The 17,090-nt window shown below is 41.2% G+C and overlaps 1 long non-coding RNA gene across 1 annotated transcript in view; it reads right to left on the bottom strand.

Annotated features, from left to right (window-relative positions):
- Positions 1-17,090, bottom strand: part of LOC134822976 (uncharacterized) — a 36,904-nt gene that overhangs the window by 15,492 nt on the left and 4,322 nt on the right. Inside the window, exon 2 of the long non-coding RNA XR_010161244.1 lies at positions 7,837-7,906. This is a non-coding gene — a long non-coding RNA (uncharacterized LOC134822976). The remainder of the gene's footprint in view (positions 1-7,836; positions 7,907-17,090) is intronic.

Here is a 17,090-nt window from a genome sequence, read left to right as displayed (position 1 = left end):
CTAATCGTCGGAATTTACAACTGCCTACGACTTCGATGAGAGATTTAGCGTCCCGGAATTACTAAAAGTAAATCTATGACAAACTTTTAGAGTACGTTTAATATCCTGCATTAAGTATCATCCTAACATCGAAAAGTTTGTATTACATAATATTACAAGACAGTAGGATTTACAGGCGATAATCACTAAATCACAGAACCGAATGGACTTGAAAAATCTTAAAGATTGCAACAGCACGTGTGTGCTGCAGTCGCATTGCTGCTCTAAGATTTGGTAATAGGACTTGGGAGCGTCTGCGGCAGGGCAATTTCACTCAATTCTGACAGTCGCCGAACAATTGCCCTCTCAGCCTTTTAGACAATGAATTAGCTTAATTTGGAAACAAGTTGATAATACTAAATGATAATACTGGAAATCAATAAAATGGCAGCTTTGGAGGGTTTCTATTTTCCTAACGAACGTGAATTCTGTACACGTATATTATACACTCTATTCTTGTCCGTGGAATTTTTCACAAACTTATATTTCACTAAGAAAAAATTACGTAAGATACCTGACTTGAATTACGTAATGAACAGACCCTGTGTAAAGTAGGTGTCTGACAAAATGAATTCCATCTGCTGAGAGAGCTGTTAAATTTGTGTTGTAAATTGTTATTTATTCATACATTATTCAATAATATTATTTATATCTCAACATCCGACTGCAAAAAATGTGTCAGAACTAACGTTTAGATGGAACAGTAAAAAGAAAAGGCTTCAATTTACAAAGAATCAATAAACGAGCTTCAAGCATAATGTCATTGTATGTGACATTAAATTGTACATTGTATGTCTGATAGCTGTGCCTAAACTCTACACTAAAGCCTCTATAATGATCATAGCTGTCAACCTGCCTCTTTTTAGTCATCTCGAAGCCAATGTAATTCTAGAATTCCACAAACTCTGATTTTAGATGGAGTTGCTGCTGCATTAATGAAGTTGCTGCTGGACTAAAACATGGACTAAAACATGGACTAAAACATGGACTAAAAGCCTAAGTAAGTTAGATTAAGATTACTTACCACTGCAGTGGTCACATGAAATAGCCAGGAAGACGCCTCGTGTCGAAGTAATATTTCGAACAAGATCTACTAATTAAATGCTTAAGACCTTGTGCCAAGCAACATACCCTTCACGAGGAATGACCAGCAGAATCTGGCGGTATCACAAGGAATCACTCTAGGCAACAGATCCCTGCCCATGTTGCATCAGCTGGTCGTAATGTACAGCTCGATCATGAAACACTCCTACAAAGCTCGTTCATGGAGCTGTAAAGTTAACTTTGAAGTTTCGACCATGCTTTTGGTCATTCATTTGACCGATGACAACACCAAGTAAACATATCCGGGTCACTACTAGATATACCTCATTCCATACCAACCATCAGATACAATACCGAGAATTCCTAACATTCATGTCATTGGGGTCATTACACAGCTAATTTGATATGACGTCCTAATGCAATCCAAGGGTTGATAATCCATCTCAATCATTGAAATAAACTTCATTCAATTTAAGATAATTTGGTTCCTTAAATGCACATTTTAATATCTGATATGGGATTTCTATTTTCTAAAATGTCAAGCTTGAACGGCTCAGATGATGAATATATTGCATATAATTTTATCAATTATATCAGAATTTCCACTTTGATCTTTTGTAGAACCCAATTTACAGACAATACAGCCGGAAATAGCAGGGGTCAAGGTGTTGCTAAGAGCTTTTGAAAGGCAAGATCAGTAACACTCCTAGAGCGGTAACATTATACCTCCAGCCAATATGTTTCTTAGTAACAGTAACTACTAAGTAACTTAGCTGAGGGTAATCGCATGTTTTTCATAAGCTTCTGAATAAATATTTATCATATCAATTATATGTTTCCATAACCCCTCACCCTGTATTGACGAGGCAATGACGTCATCACAACGTCATCAAACAGCCAAATTTTTCCAAAGATAAGTAAAGTTGCCTTTTTTATCGACTTTTACCGATTTTCCCCATATTTCCACCATTACCAGAAAATAAGTAAACTTTGTCTTTTTCTACCGACTTTTTGCGGTACATAAAAGTCTATATAAAAGTCTATATATATATAGGTTAGACTGGTTCAAAACCGAGATCATTGACATAAGCTATTGCCCTTCCTTTCACAGAAGGATTTCACAATACATAATATTAGATCATATTTGTCAGTATCTAATAAATTGCTCTAGGTAATAAATATGTTCCAGTTATACTGTTATAGATATCCCACGTACAAGCTAAAGATATTCTCCCGGCCTTTTCTAGAATTTGTAAGCTCAAAACTGGGGGATAATGTCAGTGCTCAACCGGGAAGCGGTATCTTGAAAAGATGGAGGTAAAGTAAAAGTTCAAAGTTTGTTAAATATCCGAACAATTTCACCATTTTTGCAGTTGACAGTAACTTTGCACAGCAATTACCCATTAAGTGGGCTACGAAATGTTGGAAAATGTTCCAGGCTAGTTCACTCCCCTAAAGTTGAGTATGCTTCTGATTTAGAAAAGTTGTAAATGTTACAATTTACAGTCCCTACAAATGATTGCTTATAATGTTTTCAATATGTGCAAGAAAATTCCTGTCCTGTCAAAAGTGCTTTTTTAAAAGGTCTTTTTACCAAGGTGACTCACTCGCGTGAGCTTGAAATTGAGGAGATATTTACTTAATCAAGTTATAAAATAATTGTTCCCACAAACCTTTAAAATTTGTTCTATAGGAATTAAATTAGTATTTAAATAAAGTTAAACCCCTAAAAAGCGTGTCAAATACACCTATTTGTAACATTATTTGGTAAGTCTTAACAAGTTCCCTCGGCTTACATCAACTGTAACTTTTCTCCTGAAAATTTCCCTTTTTTTCTGTTTACGTCATACAGTGCACGAATATTAAATATTTAAAGTCGAGCTGGCAAAGTTCCCCCAACTTTCTGTCGAATCTATTTTGAGTAAGCACTACACTGACAAGGTACACGTCATATTACAATATAAACCCCATAGATTCTTTACAGAGTGCTCTCGTGCTAAGAAAATTCCAAAGTCCTATGTTTAGTTCTCGTTTAAACGTGGCGATTCTTCAGATGGTTATTGGAGCTCAATTTAGGAGATGACGGTCGGTAGTTTCATGTGTTTCTCATTGCATCTTGCATATATACACGTGTCATTATGAAAATATAGACAATGCAAAGGGTTTATTATGATTTTGAAATATATAATAGTTTCAAGCAATTTAGTTATAATACATAGTTTCAGCCAATTTTATATACTTGGACAGAATGTGTTATTAGCAGCTCTATATTGAGTAACATAGAATTCTGAGTGAACAGCTGGATGAGGGAAAACTGATGCAATCCATGGATTGATTGTTTTGGGGACTTTTTTTGGGAACTACGTCACCAAATAGGGCCCCAGAAAACGCATCATGGTGTTGGTAGTCGTTCTAAAAATATGCGAATAAAAGATCTGGTAGTGGTTATAAATTAGAACCAATTGAAACCTTGTGTTATAACTCAAAACTGTTACTTTTAAGTGTCTCACTATTCAGATTGGGAACCGTGCAGTTTCTTTGCTGGGAAACAATTCAAAGTTCAAACAGTAAGACTTAGCAGACAGCTCATAAAATGTCCATGAAGTTTTCTGGCGTGTACACATTACACAGTCGGATAAACTTCCTCTTTAAATACAACATGTTTATAAGGGGTGACAGAGGGCCTTGAAGCTTCACCACAAGAAAGCAAGGAAACAATTCTACACCACAGCTCACGAAGTTGAAACTCAAGCAGTCAGAGAAGCACACAACTCAAGCAGTCAGAGAAGCACAGAAAGTTACAAAACAGTAAACTGTGCTAAGAAGTGACAAGGCAGCAAATCTCACGTTATTATACAAACGGACTCATCCCACTAATTCTAGACTTTAACATTTACCACAGGCCAATCACACTCCAGTGTTTACACTACACCCTCCAATCAAATCGCCTGATCCAACCCCACGTGACCCACAATAACCGATCTCTAATTCTGGGGGCCCTATAATCTCTGATCGTGGCTCTAACCCGGAGTTTAATGATTTAGAGTAATTCTCTGTAGAAGTGACTGTGTGGAGCAAGCTGTTGTTGCAGGGTCCTGTGCTATGAAATGCAACGATTTTTAGAGCTGGCTACGTTTAGTAATTCTTGAGACTGAAAGTTACAGCGACACTCTAGTTCGCTTTGAGACTGTTTGCTCTTAATTTCTGCGCGTTTTGCCCTTTCGGCTAGGCTGTCCCTCTCCACATTTTACCAATATCCAATGCAATAGTTAATAGTTATACGATATCTTTGCTAATCTTCGATGATAATTCAAACACTTTACAGTTTACATCCAACTTGGACTCTTGCAAGAGTACTGGAGCTAGTGTTTACTCTAACAACCGTAGTAATTATCACGTTTTAATTTTCTAATCACGTTGAAAAAGTTAACTTAAATGAGCGTGTCCAGCACGAGAATTCAACAAGATCACCACTACAAAGGTAACCACAACTATTACTCCAGTACCAGCCGTCTACAGGCCACGTGACAAGCGCTGTACGCGATTCTGCAAATCTACACCGAGATAACTTACAACCTAAGTCACACGTGATGAGTGATAACAGTCACCTGATACCCATATATGGTCGTGTTAAGCCACGTGACTGTCATAGCATACCCAATATGGTAATACGGACATTAAGACAGTCACGTGCTTTGTGGTGTCTAGAAAGTGAAAGTTCTCAACATTATAAACTGCTACTTTCCAAAATAGTGCCCCGACCACCACGGAACATTTCTAGTGGTTGTAACTGGTATTAGATTAACTGATCTGATAAGATGATTTTCGCCGCAGCGTGGCCATAACCGGACCAATTCCAGTAAAAGTCTGACCAAGTTCACTGGCTTAAGTCTCTCACTAGAAGTACTCTGCTGAATGCAGAGAATTATATTTACCCCGAGAATATTAATTGTTTAATAGGCTCAGCGACTGTTCATATGTCCGCTTACAATAACACCTTTCTGACTTGCAAGATAGATCACGACAACTCCCATATGTAGGAGTAACAGGTCTTTGTCAGCCAAACTCTCTGTCAAGCAGCCAATCTATAGATGGTGCTTTAAAAGAAATCCGGATAAAAAACCACATTTGCGGCCGAGCCTTGTTCGAGTGTCCGTTATCCACGTGCGGAACTCGCTTCTCTAGGAGTGGTCTGAATGTGTGCGACACCGACAGTGTAAAAGCTGAACATGGCAGCTGGTCTGATTGTTTTAATCGTGATTTGTGGACACAGAATTGTCACAATCAAGTAAAACAGATATTACTTTGGCTAGAAGATGCTTGGATCTGGACAAATGTAAGCGTGCAAGAAACCACAAGGAGTATGCACTGTTTTCATCAGGGTCCCGCTGCTTGGATATGCTTTCAATTTTCATGCTTGAAAATGATGATAATAGTGCAAAATGTTTCTTTCGATCGAAGTTTTAAAATCAGCAGCGAGACTCCAGTAATCCTAGAATGATTCTACTGGAAACTTTGTTCCCCTGCCGAAAACCCTAGATCAAAAGAAAGAATTTACCTAAGCCAGGTTCCATCCAATTAACGAAAACATAACCACGTTATCGTTTTAACAACCTCACGGCTGAAGTCTTTTGTAACCACTATATCATTGTGGTAAGAAAGCTGCCCTGTACCAGGCACTGGACATTCCGCAGTCTCAGAACCCAGATACCAGTTCATATTACGTCAACAATTTGACATTTTCTCTTTATCCAGGTGAGAAATTGTTAGGTCTCGTTAAATAACCACGTGGTGGGGCCTTTTCGGTTCTTTTGTTTTGGATAGAGGCCGGTAGATATCAACCAATAGGATGAGTTTACGTAGTCAGGTGAGAGTAACCACCCAATCAGTGAGCAGAGATTCGATGACGTCACACGAGCGATTGACATTGATTGAATTACGCAATTGAGTGTATATACTTAACAGACAGGACCAGTGCTAACTGAACAAATCAAAATATTTACCACCTTAATCACCTGCCAGTATACAAAGTTCACCTCTCCCCCCTAATTTAATTTGATACAGTTTAAAATGGGATTGAAAGGCCGATGCGGGTCGATCGGAAAGGGAACCAAATTGTAGCCTAATCACGCCAGACTGGTCAACAACTGTCAATCAGAGGCCCCGAATCTGGTCACGTGGTTCTCACATCCAATGGGAAACCAGAAAAAACAAAACCCAGACATTCAAAGTCAATTGACTATTGTCTCGATCGCACTTCAACAGTTGTATGTAACCCAGGAATAACCCAGTAATCGGCGAATTTAGATTAAATCGCACGAGTAACTCTATCAATTGCTGTCCCCGCCACTACTACACTACTACAGTACACTGTGAAGAATGTGAACTCCGATTATTATTACGGGCCACAAATCCCCCCTGGAATGAGGAAGTATGTACCTTTTCCTCTGGGCCACCAGTGATCCCACTGTAACGAAATATTCTTGCGGGCAGGGGAAACTTCAACTTGCCCAGCTCAGGATGACCTTGCCGACCAATAGAGCCCACCGTGTTTTGCAAGTAATGTGTTGTGACAAGCACACACATTACAGCTGGGTAGATGTAATATTGGTCGCTAAATTAGAGGTATCGCTAATCTGATGTTGCCCCACCGATATAATATCAGATCGGCTAATGCTCGGTCCAGGAGAAGGAGGAGGAGGAGGAGGAGGATGACAGCAACAGTAAACTTATCACTACCACTAGGAGCACCGTATTTAAAGCTAGGAGCACTATAGTTGAAGTGTGAGCAGGTACCCTATTCCACATTACCAGCTCTACACGAACAAGTCTGACTCCCTCTATCACTGAACTCTCCCAGACCGCCAGCATGACCGGCAGAAACTCAGGCTGGCAGTGCAGTCGGCAAAAGCAAGTCTAACCCCGAGCAGGTGACGGTTGTCTTACCCGGAGAGTTGAGGAGAGTTGCAGGGCACGTGACACCACCCCTCTCCTCCTCTCCTCCTCTCCTCCTCTTCACTATCTCGACACTGAAAGCTGGGGCGAAAGGAGTGCTTTGGGGAACACCGACTCTGCGATTCAAGCGTTATTGTGACACGTGAATTGGGGCCCCTACAAAGAGGAGCAACCCTCATGTCGCTCTTTGTAGTCTGCACCGACAAGTATGATATACCCGCTTCACGCTACCCTCCCTCCTGCCTACCCCCACTCTTTAAAACTTGGGCTCCTGCCAATAACAACAACATAAACGTGTCACGTGGGCACATATCCGCCAATCAGGTGCGGGGTTTTGTCAGCAAAAGTTCCGTTTTACACTCTACTGAGTTAAAAAGGGTCCCGATTTGGGTGATAGTGATCCGTAGGGAAGAAGATTCGTTGGGAGAATTAGCGTCGTTTTCAAAGTATCACTTATTATTGATTAGATATGTTTGCAAATTGCAAAACGTGACAATAGCTAATTCTATTGTAAACGAATTAAAGTGCTATACGTTTAACAAATAGACTCCGAAAGAAGGGGGGAAACTGCCGGGAAGCCCGGAGTTTCGATACCCAGAGAAATCGGCATTTGTAGCGGCAATACAATAAGAAAAGACGGCCCACGAAGAGCGACAATATATCCAAATTACAGATTTACAGACGTTACCAATGTGAGTTCAGACAATGCCCGCGAGACCCTGGACAAGGGAGCTGCCCGCCTGGACCAGACAAAACCGGTCAAAGACTGTGTTTAGCAAATAGTTGCTCAGTACTTACCACATAAAAGTGAGTTCTGCAGGTATTCAGGACATCTTCACCAAGTCTTCTGTCGGGCCAACACTTGTACCTAAAACAGAAATCGTTTAGGACAAGGCAGACCGATATTATCGGCTGGTTGTAAATGTAAATATGACCGGATATACCAAAATAATATTCCTCAATCCGGCGGATGCCACAAAAGCGTAAAGGGGCTTGACCGACTCTATTCTTGGGGTGATATCAGAAATTTTCATTAGAAAACGACCAGAAAAAGATTCCCATAATTCGCACACATTATTTTTCCTGTGCCTTCATACTCGAGTTTTAGTACCTTAATGAAGAAGCCATGATTACCTAAACAATACCTCCAATTTGTCATGAGGGTTAGACAATACGATTGATTGCAGTTGAGCGGGGATCGTCTCCCCTCTCTCTCTCTCACTCCAGCTCGGTACAAAGTTACAGTTTTACACTTTAGAGCACTCTGCGTGTCTGTACCCCAGCAATTGTAGGGCGTCTAAACAACTCACTGCCGGGTCACGGCGGAGATATTACCAGTACGCCGTGCTATGTTTAGATAATGGGTGGAGATATTACCAGTACGCCGTGCTATGTTTAGATTAATGGGTGGAGATATTACCAGTACGCCGTGCTATGTTTAGATATGGGTGAGATATTACCAGTACGCCGTGCTATGTTTAGATAATGGGTGGAGATATTACCAGTACGCCGTGCTATGTTTAGATAATGGGTGGAGATATTACCAGTACGCCGTGCTATGTTTAGATAATGGGTGGAGATATTACCAGTACGCCGTGCTATGTTTAGATAATGGGTGGAGATATTACCAGTACGCCGTGCTATGTTTAGATAATGGGTGGAGATATTACCAGTACGCCGTGCTATGTTTAGATAATGGGTGGAGATATTACCAGTACGCCGTGCTATGTTTAGATAATGGGTGGAGATATTACCAGTACGCCGTGCTATGTTTAGATAATGGGTGGAGATATTACCAGTACGCCGTGCTATGTTTAGATAATGGGTGGAGATATTACCAGTACGCCGTGCTATGTTTAGATAATGGGTGGAGATATTACCAGTACGCCGTGCTATGTTTAGATAATGGGTGGAGATATTACCAGTACGCCGTGCTATGTTTAGATAATGGGTGGAGATATTACCAGTACGCCGTGCTATGTTTAGATAATGGGTGGAGATATTACCAGTACGCCGTGCTATGTTTAGATAATGGGTGGAGATATTACCAGTACGCCGTGCTATGTTTAGATAATGGGCGGAGATATTACCAGTACGCCGTGCTATGTTTAGATAATGGGCGGAGATATTACCAGTACGCCGTGCTATGTTTAGATAATGGGTGGAGATATTACCAGTACGCCGTGCTATGTTTAGATAATGGGTGGAGATATTACCAGTACGCCGTGCTATGTTTAGATAATGGGTGGAGATATTACCAGTACGCCGTGCTATGTTTAGATAATGGGTGGAGATATTACCAGTACGCCGTGCTATGTTTAGATAATGGGTGGAGATATTACCAGTACGCCGTGCTATGTTTAGATAATGGGCGGAGATATTACCAGTACGCCGTGCTATGTTTAGATAATGGGCGGAGATGTTACCAGTACGCCGTGCTATGTTTAGATAATGGGCGGAGATGTTACCAGTACGCCGTGCTATGTTTAGATAATGGGCGGAGATATTACCAGTACGCCGTGCTATGTTTAGATAATGGGTGGAGATATTACCAGTACGCCGTGCTATGTTTAGATAATGGGTGGAGATATTACCAGTACGCCGTGCTATGTTTAGATAATGGGTGGAGATATTACCAGTACGCCGTGCTATGTTTAGATAATGGGCGGAGATATTACCAGTACGCCGTGCTATGTTTAGATAATGGGTGGAGATATTACCAGTACGCCGTGCTATGTTTAGATAATGGGTGGAGATATTACCAGTACGCCGTGCTATGTTTAGATAATGGGTGGAGATATTACCAGTACGCCGTGCTATGTTTAGATAATGGGTGGAGATATTACCAGTACGCCGTGCTATGTTTAGATAATGGGTGGAGATATTACCAGTACGCCGTGCTATGTTTAGATAATGGGTGGAGATATTACCAGTACGCCGTGCTATGTTTAGATAATGGGTGGAGATATTACCAGTACGCCGTGCTATGTTTAGATAATGGGTGGAGATATTACCAGTACGCCGTGCTATGTTTAGATAATGGGTGGAGATATTACCAGTACGCCGTGCTATGTTTAGATAATGGGCGGAGATATTACCAGTACGCCGTGCTATGTTTAGATAATGGGTGGAGATATTACCAGTACGCCGTGCTATGTTTAGATAATGGGTGGAGTTCAATGTGACCAGTACGCCGTGCTATGTTTAGATAATGGGTGGAGTTCAATGTGACAAAAGAGGGGGCAAGTTGCAGGATAGAGGAGGGAATATTGGATGGAAAGATGGGGTCTGTCTGGTTATTTAGAGGGGTGGTATTTGGGTACGGACACAACCATTCGACCTAGGTACTTTTTGGGAAACCCTGTTGGGTTATACCTGTAATCAAGAACATAATGTTTCAATAATATATTCGATAGAAGATTTCCAATGTTACAGTTAAGGGAGGGGTTAGAAAAATGACAAGTCAGATTTTCAGTCCGGTACTAAAGAACGGATCAGTGTGATGTGACTGATTTAGTGTGATGTGACTGGGTTAGATAAGTGTGATTTGACTGATTCCTGACCCGAAAAAAGAGTCTGGTGTACCTTTAAATGTATAGAGCGAGGATACATAATATTATAATATTACACGGTATTTGGTTATCTTCAGTATGGTGATAGTTTATTAACATATTTTATTCATATATTTTATTAGTACAATCAGTTAATTATTATAACTGATAAGCTCTTAACAGGGCCCTCTGTTTCCTTCTGCTAACCCTCCATCAACATGCCAATAGACAGAGGACCTAAAAAGAGCTGAGCGCGCAAGGGGACATAAAGCTCAACCAAAAGTCACATTTGACAGTTACCATGGTTATTCAGACCACAGTAAAGTGGTAAAATAACAAATCAATTTGTCATGTTTACCGATTTACTAGTACAGAATCATTCAGTTTTGTTATTCACACAATTTCTTTAAAAACGAACTTTTGGATTAAAATCTATGTACAGACATCCAAAAACTTTCCGAAAAAGTAACGATTGGCCGGCATTAGTAAAATTGCCCTATCTAATTGGTCAAATAATTACGAAGAAAGACTAAAGATGGTTCTAGAATATCTTTCCACAACTGTCAGTAGGATTTTGGCAGCTGTTGACTGAGACATTAACAACCACATTTCAAGTTGAACTCTGACTCAGACACAAGAATTCCAGGAATTCATCCCAACAACACGTTGTGGACGCAGACAAATAGGAGATTACATGTGTTATGGTTAAGACATGATAGAGCGTCTTCTGTGAGCTGGAGGAAGGAATTAGTGGGGTTTTATAACTTGGCTGGTATGGTGGGCGGGGATGGGTTAGGAGTAATTTACATTGTCAGTGACAAGCTGTGTTTATTGTAGTGGAGAGTTATGAAGACAGCTCAATTGATGGCTTTCCAGATATGCATGGTGTGAGAATTATGTGGATATTTTTATTGGTATTATTACTTGAAACCAGGGGTAACCATTTCATTTCCCCTCCTATGTAGTGTAAATGTCTTGCAGTTATGATATTAAAAAGCAAGTACAAAGCTCGGTAAAGGAGTGCAAGGAAGATTAGGTGCAGGTTTCTGACCACTATTTCGATTATTAGGTATAACATGTTTTTCATGTGTAAAAGAGAAATTATTTTCTTGAAATTCAACTTATATTGACTGAACCAATTTCAATGCAAAACGGCAACTCGGAAACATCATTTCTGATTTGGAATCGGATTGACATAATAATTTGGATATTATAAAACTAGATTTTTTCAGTCTTGCTATGATTTGCAGTGAGAACAGTGAAACTGTGAAACTCGAATAAATATTGGCATTTTTTAAGCATACAAAATTCCCAGAAAGACTATGTGATGATCTCCCCTTCCATTTGGAATAAACATGAGAATGTAAAAAAATCGGATTAAATATAGGAGTGGACCCTCAAAAGTTGGGCTTTCCTTTGTCGGTTTATTTGAGATGAATCCGTTTACATGGGAGGAAAACCGTGCATAATTTAGCAACCATAGGGCTCATGAATGCTAATTTCGTAAGCAGCAGAATGTTGTAACCACCCTTTATTTTAGTGACCTAATCATTAAGTGGTTTTAGAAATCTTACAATGGTTTTAGAAATTTTTCAGTGGTTTGATCTTATACGCCTTCTTCCCCAGCGTAATAAATAAAGGACTTCCAGGTTTGGTAATATGTTTTTGTGGTTCTTCTTCTACCAATATGGTCGCCGGTTTCTAGCCTAATAATCAGCTGAAGGACTTCTCTCCCGATAACTCCTGGTGGTAGCTCTGGTTAATCAAGATGGAATGCGTACTTCTAACCCTCATTTACATGTTTAATTATTAGGAAAAAGTTAGTAAGATTAGTATCTCTCTCTGCAAAAATACTGTTGCAAGCTCAGCTATTTTTTTTTACTGCTCTTCGAACTATATAAACGGACACTAACCCTCTCTTCCATCATGGTTTTCACCTAGAGTTTTTCTAAATCCCGTCAAGGACCATAAGTTTTCTGTAAATCTGGGATAGCTGGTCACTGGAGTTACAAGACGATGAGTGCGGGCGTGAAAATGTTGGCCATGTTAACCAAGTTTGAGGGCTTCACTTTTAACTACATACTCTATGCTGCTTTGAAGATAAAGGCGTGAAAATTAGCTGCTAAGTAGAGCTGTTGTTTTCAATTGATGCACGGTACCGATTCAGTGCGTTCAATGAGTTGAGCAGTCTTTGACACGCTAATTTAACGCTTGTCAAGGCGGTCCTCACAAAGCTAAACTATCTGTTTGCATAAGCTGTATGAGCGCCGCTTCGAGCAGCTAAAAATGATACTTTTCAATTAACTCTGTCATTAAAAAGTACAGTAAAAGTGAAGGGAAATATGTATCATAACCACGTGCTTGATAAGTAAGAGATTAAGTATTTTAAAGTACCCAGCAGCCGCCCACTGGACGGCGACACGAGCTTTAAAAGCTGGGAAAGGGAGCTGGTCTTCAAGATGACCGGATGAAATGCTCATTGTAGTCAATTCAATACAGACAGCAGTTGTCCTGATCCCCCTCAGCAACAACTAATCACAGCGCAGCTCCTCCCTCCTCCACCAATCACCATCCAGCACGGGTCACATGACCATTCTTATCTCTAAAACTGTCGATATTAACACCTATAAACTGCGGTCCGCTGAGCCGGGGATTAGCTCTGTCTGTAATCGCTCAGCAAGACAACCACCAGGAGGGGGGATCCTAAGACTGTCCTAAACATCACCCCGGTCACATAACACCTTATATGGTAATGTAACCATAGTAATAACCACTGGAATAGTGCCAGAACACCAAGTCACCAGCTCCCACCATGAACATGTGAGTAGGTATTCGTTACCCCATACCTTACAACTAAGAGTATGCGTACTAGAAGACCCCTGGTCACGTGATCAGAATGACAGTCAGGCTCCCTCAGCTTCACAACACCAGCCTCTCTCAGATAAGAATCATTAGGATCAGCTAGCCTCGCTCCCCCCGTCCTTACGTCCGTGTCCGTGACTGGAACGTCGTGGGACTGGTCGTAATTTTATTAATATTATAATAGGGGACAAGGGATTATTCTGCAGCAATTGTCTGGTTTATAGGGGGTAATAACGGGGCCCCCAACTAAAGAGAGGGCAGAGGTAGCAGTGGTTGGAATGTTGGGGGTCAGCAGTTGTTGACGAAGAAGTGTACGTGAAACTGGGGCAGGATCTCTGTTACCAACTCTGTCTGACAGCCTATTAGTTAATTTGAGCGGAATGCTAATCACTTTTTGAGCAGCTGCCACACAATGCCACGCGGGTATTTTTATCTCACATTTTGTTTTTGTGGGTCGCTCTTCCGTGAAACTGAGGTAAATATGGCCGCCAAATAAGAAATTGGAGTTATTATCGGATCATGGTAAATGCTGGGACATTCTTGTGAAAATCACAAGGTACCATGTAAATCACATATGTCTCAAAATTAGTTGCCACAGCATGAAAATCAGTTGCCACTACTGGAAAAATTAGTTGCCACTACTGGAAAATTGGTTGCCACAGACATAAAATTGGTTGCCACAGACATAAAATTGGTTGCCATTGCATCAGTCAAACAAGGTTAACTCCCGAGGTCTAATTCTCACAAACCAAAACTTATTGCACGCAGTTAACGGGCATTGTTTTCACCCCGTAACTAGCCATCACTCAAGTCAAACAAGTGTCTGAGCGAGAAAGCAAACCCGGAAAAGTTCCTCTTGTTGAAATATCGGGAGAGCTTAGAAGAGTGAAAAACAGGCTGGATACAGCTAGTGAGGGTCTGGTCATCCCCTCACACACCACTTGGACTAATTAATGATAATCTAAAACTTTCCATTCATCGATTAAGTCAATATGACTGTCATCATCCTAAAAACTTATAAGCGTCACGCATATCAGGGTCTATTTAGCAGTCCATCAACTGCCGGCTATAGCTTCCCAGTTGCATCTAGTGCTTCTTTCCTATTAAACACCCCGTATTTCCTTATCTTCCCCTCTTCTTCCTCCTCTTTACGCGGCAAAACTCAAACAACTCTCTCTCTCTCTTTCTCTCTCTCTCTCTCTCTCTCTCTCTCTCTCTCTCTCTCTCTCTCTCTCTCTCTCTCTCTCTCTCTCTCTCTCTCTCTCTCTCTCTCTCTCTCTCTCTCTCTCTCTCTCTCTCTCTCTCTCTCTCTCTCTCTCTCTCTCTCTCTCTCTCTCTCTCTCTCTCTCTCTCTCTCTCTCTCTCTCTCTCTCTCTCTCTCTCTCTCTCTCTCTCTCTCTCTCTCTCTCTCTCTCTCTCTCTCTCTCTCTCTCTCTCCTCTCTCTCTCTCTCTCTCTCTCTCTCTCTCTCTCTCTCTCTCTCTCTCTCTCTCTCTCTCTCTCTCTCTCTCTCTCTCTCTCTCTCTCTCTCTCTCTCTCTCTCTCTCTCTCTCTCTCTGCGGGGAGAGCACTCCAGAGGACATGCGAGAGAGAGAGAGAGAGAGAGAGAGAGAGAGAGAGAGAGAGAGAGAGAGAGAGAGAGAGAGAGAGAGAGAGAGAGAGAGAGAGAGAGAGAGAGAGAGAGAGAGAGAGAGAGTTTTGCAGTTTTGAAGCTGGTGAAGAAATATCAACGATCTGTCTAAAAGTAGCTCTACATATGAGAGCTGCTGTTGAGCTGATGAGTGGAGGGATGCTGCGGGGAGTTGATCATACAAAACTAATCTTCCATCTATCAACAATGAGCTGGTATGTTGACAGGCTTTATAATGGAGTTTTAACGAATATTCTCCGGATCTGGAGTGGAAGTAAGACTTAGCGTACCATACGATTCCTGTTATCCAGCAATAACATGTCATGAACAAATATTCAGAGATGCTGGATCACTTTTTCTGATATGATGATAGTGCATGTTGGAGCAGGTAGCTAAAACTTGGGAATCCCATCAAGCGAGATCTCGCTATCTGGTACGTGTGATGGTAAAACCCTTATCTAGTGCCGGGCCGGAGGTAAGATGGCAGTTAGTATAAAGTGGTCGTGATACAAATGTAGCGCTGAATTGTAACTTTGACGTGATTATCACGCCTTATTCACATCCATCTTCATTGTATTCATAACTAGAAACCCGCTAGTTATTCATATTAACCGGTTAATATTGGTAAAGTTATAGCGAGAAGCTCTGAGCCGTGACTGAGCCAAATGTCACGTGATCTTCAGAAACGAGTGGAAATTTCGCCAAAAATAAATCCAGCCAGGAATGAATCTATTTTAGCTGATATGCAGAATTACCGTGCAATTATGTGAAAAGGTCGTGACAACCACCGTGGTAGCGTGGTGGAAGCAGTCTCCAAGGCTACAACCAGTTGCCTGGGTAACGAACTTTCATCCAAGTTCACAGCACGTGACATATGTCACGTGGTTTGGGAAACAGGGCAGGTTACCATGGAAACTGGGCACGTGACCCGCGGCGTGTGCTTGGAGGAGGAAAGCATTTGTATGGCATTGTAATGGTCAAAAACTCGCTCTATTAGCGTGAATAGGGCCGACACCATGGTAGGAAAACGCAGACAGTCCCGGTTGCAAACACTCCTCCCTCCTCAAGTGGAAAATCTGCCCAAAAAACACGAGATATTTTCTATCGTTATCGGTTATTGTTTTACAGAGGGACAGATACACCGATCAATTTGTAGTATAGACATGACTTGGAGATTCTGGTTTGAGAAAGGAAGCAGTACAACTCCCACTACTTCCGCCACGTTACTGAGCCCGTACCAACCAACCCTGCTACTCAATCACGTGACTTCCATAAACCGATCTCATTGGTCAAATCCGAGGTAATCGTTCGCTGATTGGTCCCTGCTCAATCGTGTAAAAACACGCGTGCATAGCGCTTGTTTCACAAATGCACATCATGCGCAGGGATGAGAGTGGAGAAAATAGCTTGGAAAGTATAAAATACATGTAAATTGTAAGGTGTAACAGAAGCGATGCTTTTGGACTCTGTTCTAATTATTAGAGAAGGTAAATGTTACTTAACCACAATAGTAAATTCTATATTGCCTGACTAACTGCTCAGCCATTGCCACACTAACTCCCCTAACCGCCGCTAATATATGCTAATATATGCATTATGCTATTTTCATCCAACTTTTCCCTCGATTACCGATAAAGGGATGGTTGAAGCAGAACCATAAACCACGGATTCGATCGGCAAACAATGGGCTAACAATGGATGACAACTGAAAAGTAGGCATGCTAATAATGCTAATGTCTCCCCCGCTGACCAGAAGGAAACAAGTAATCGGTAAATAGAGTTGCGACGTAAACCGGTATAAGTTCACTTTAAGTGGGGAGGGAAAGTTCATTTGAGATACAGGTAGAATCATGCACGGCTCGGTAAATAGAACTATCGAGAACAGCAGTTAACCTGGATCTCTCCAGCTCTCAATGATAGGAATTTAACTAGACCGGGAATGGAGTTAGCACTTGAAGAGGCTTTCTTTAGCAATTCCGGGGATTCCCTGTCTTTGGTCTGGTTTCCGTA

This window comes from Bolinopsis microptera, chromosome 11 (genome assembly GCF_026151205.1).
Source record: "Bolinopsis microptera isolate Bmic1 chromosome 11, MBARI_Bmic_1.0, whole genome shotgun sequence".
NCBI classification, from domain to species: Eukaryota; Metazoa; Ctenophora; class Tentaculata; order Lobata; family Bolinopsidae; genus Bolinopsis; species Bolinopsis microptera.
This window is presented reverse-complemented; position numbering and strand designations above follow the sequence as displayed.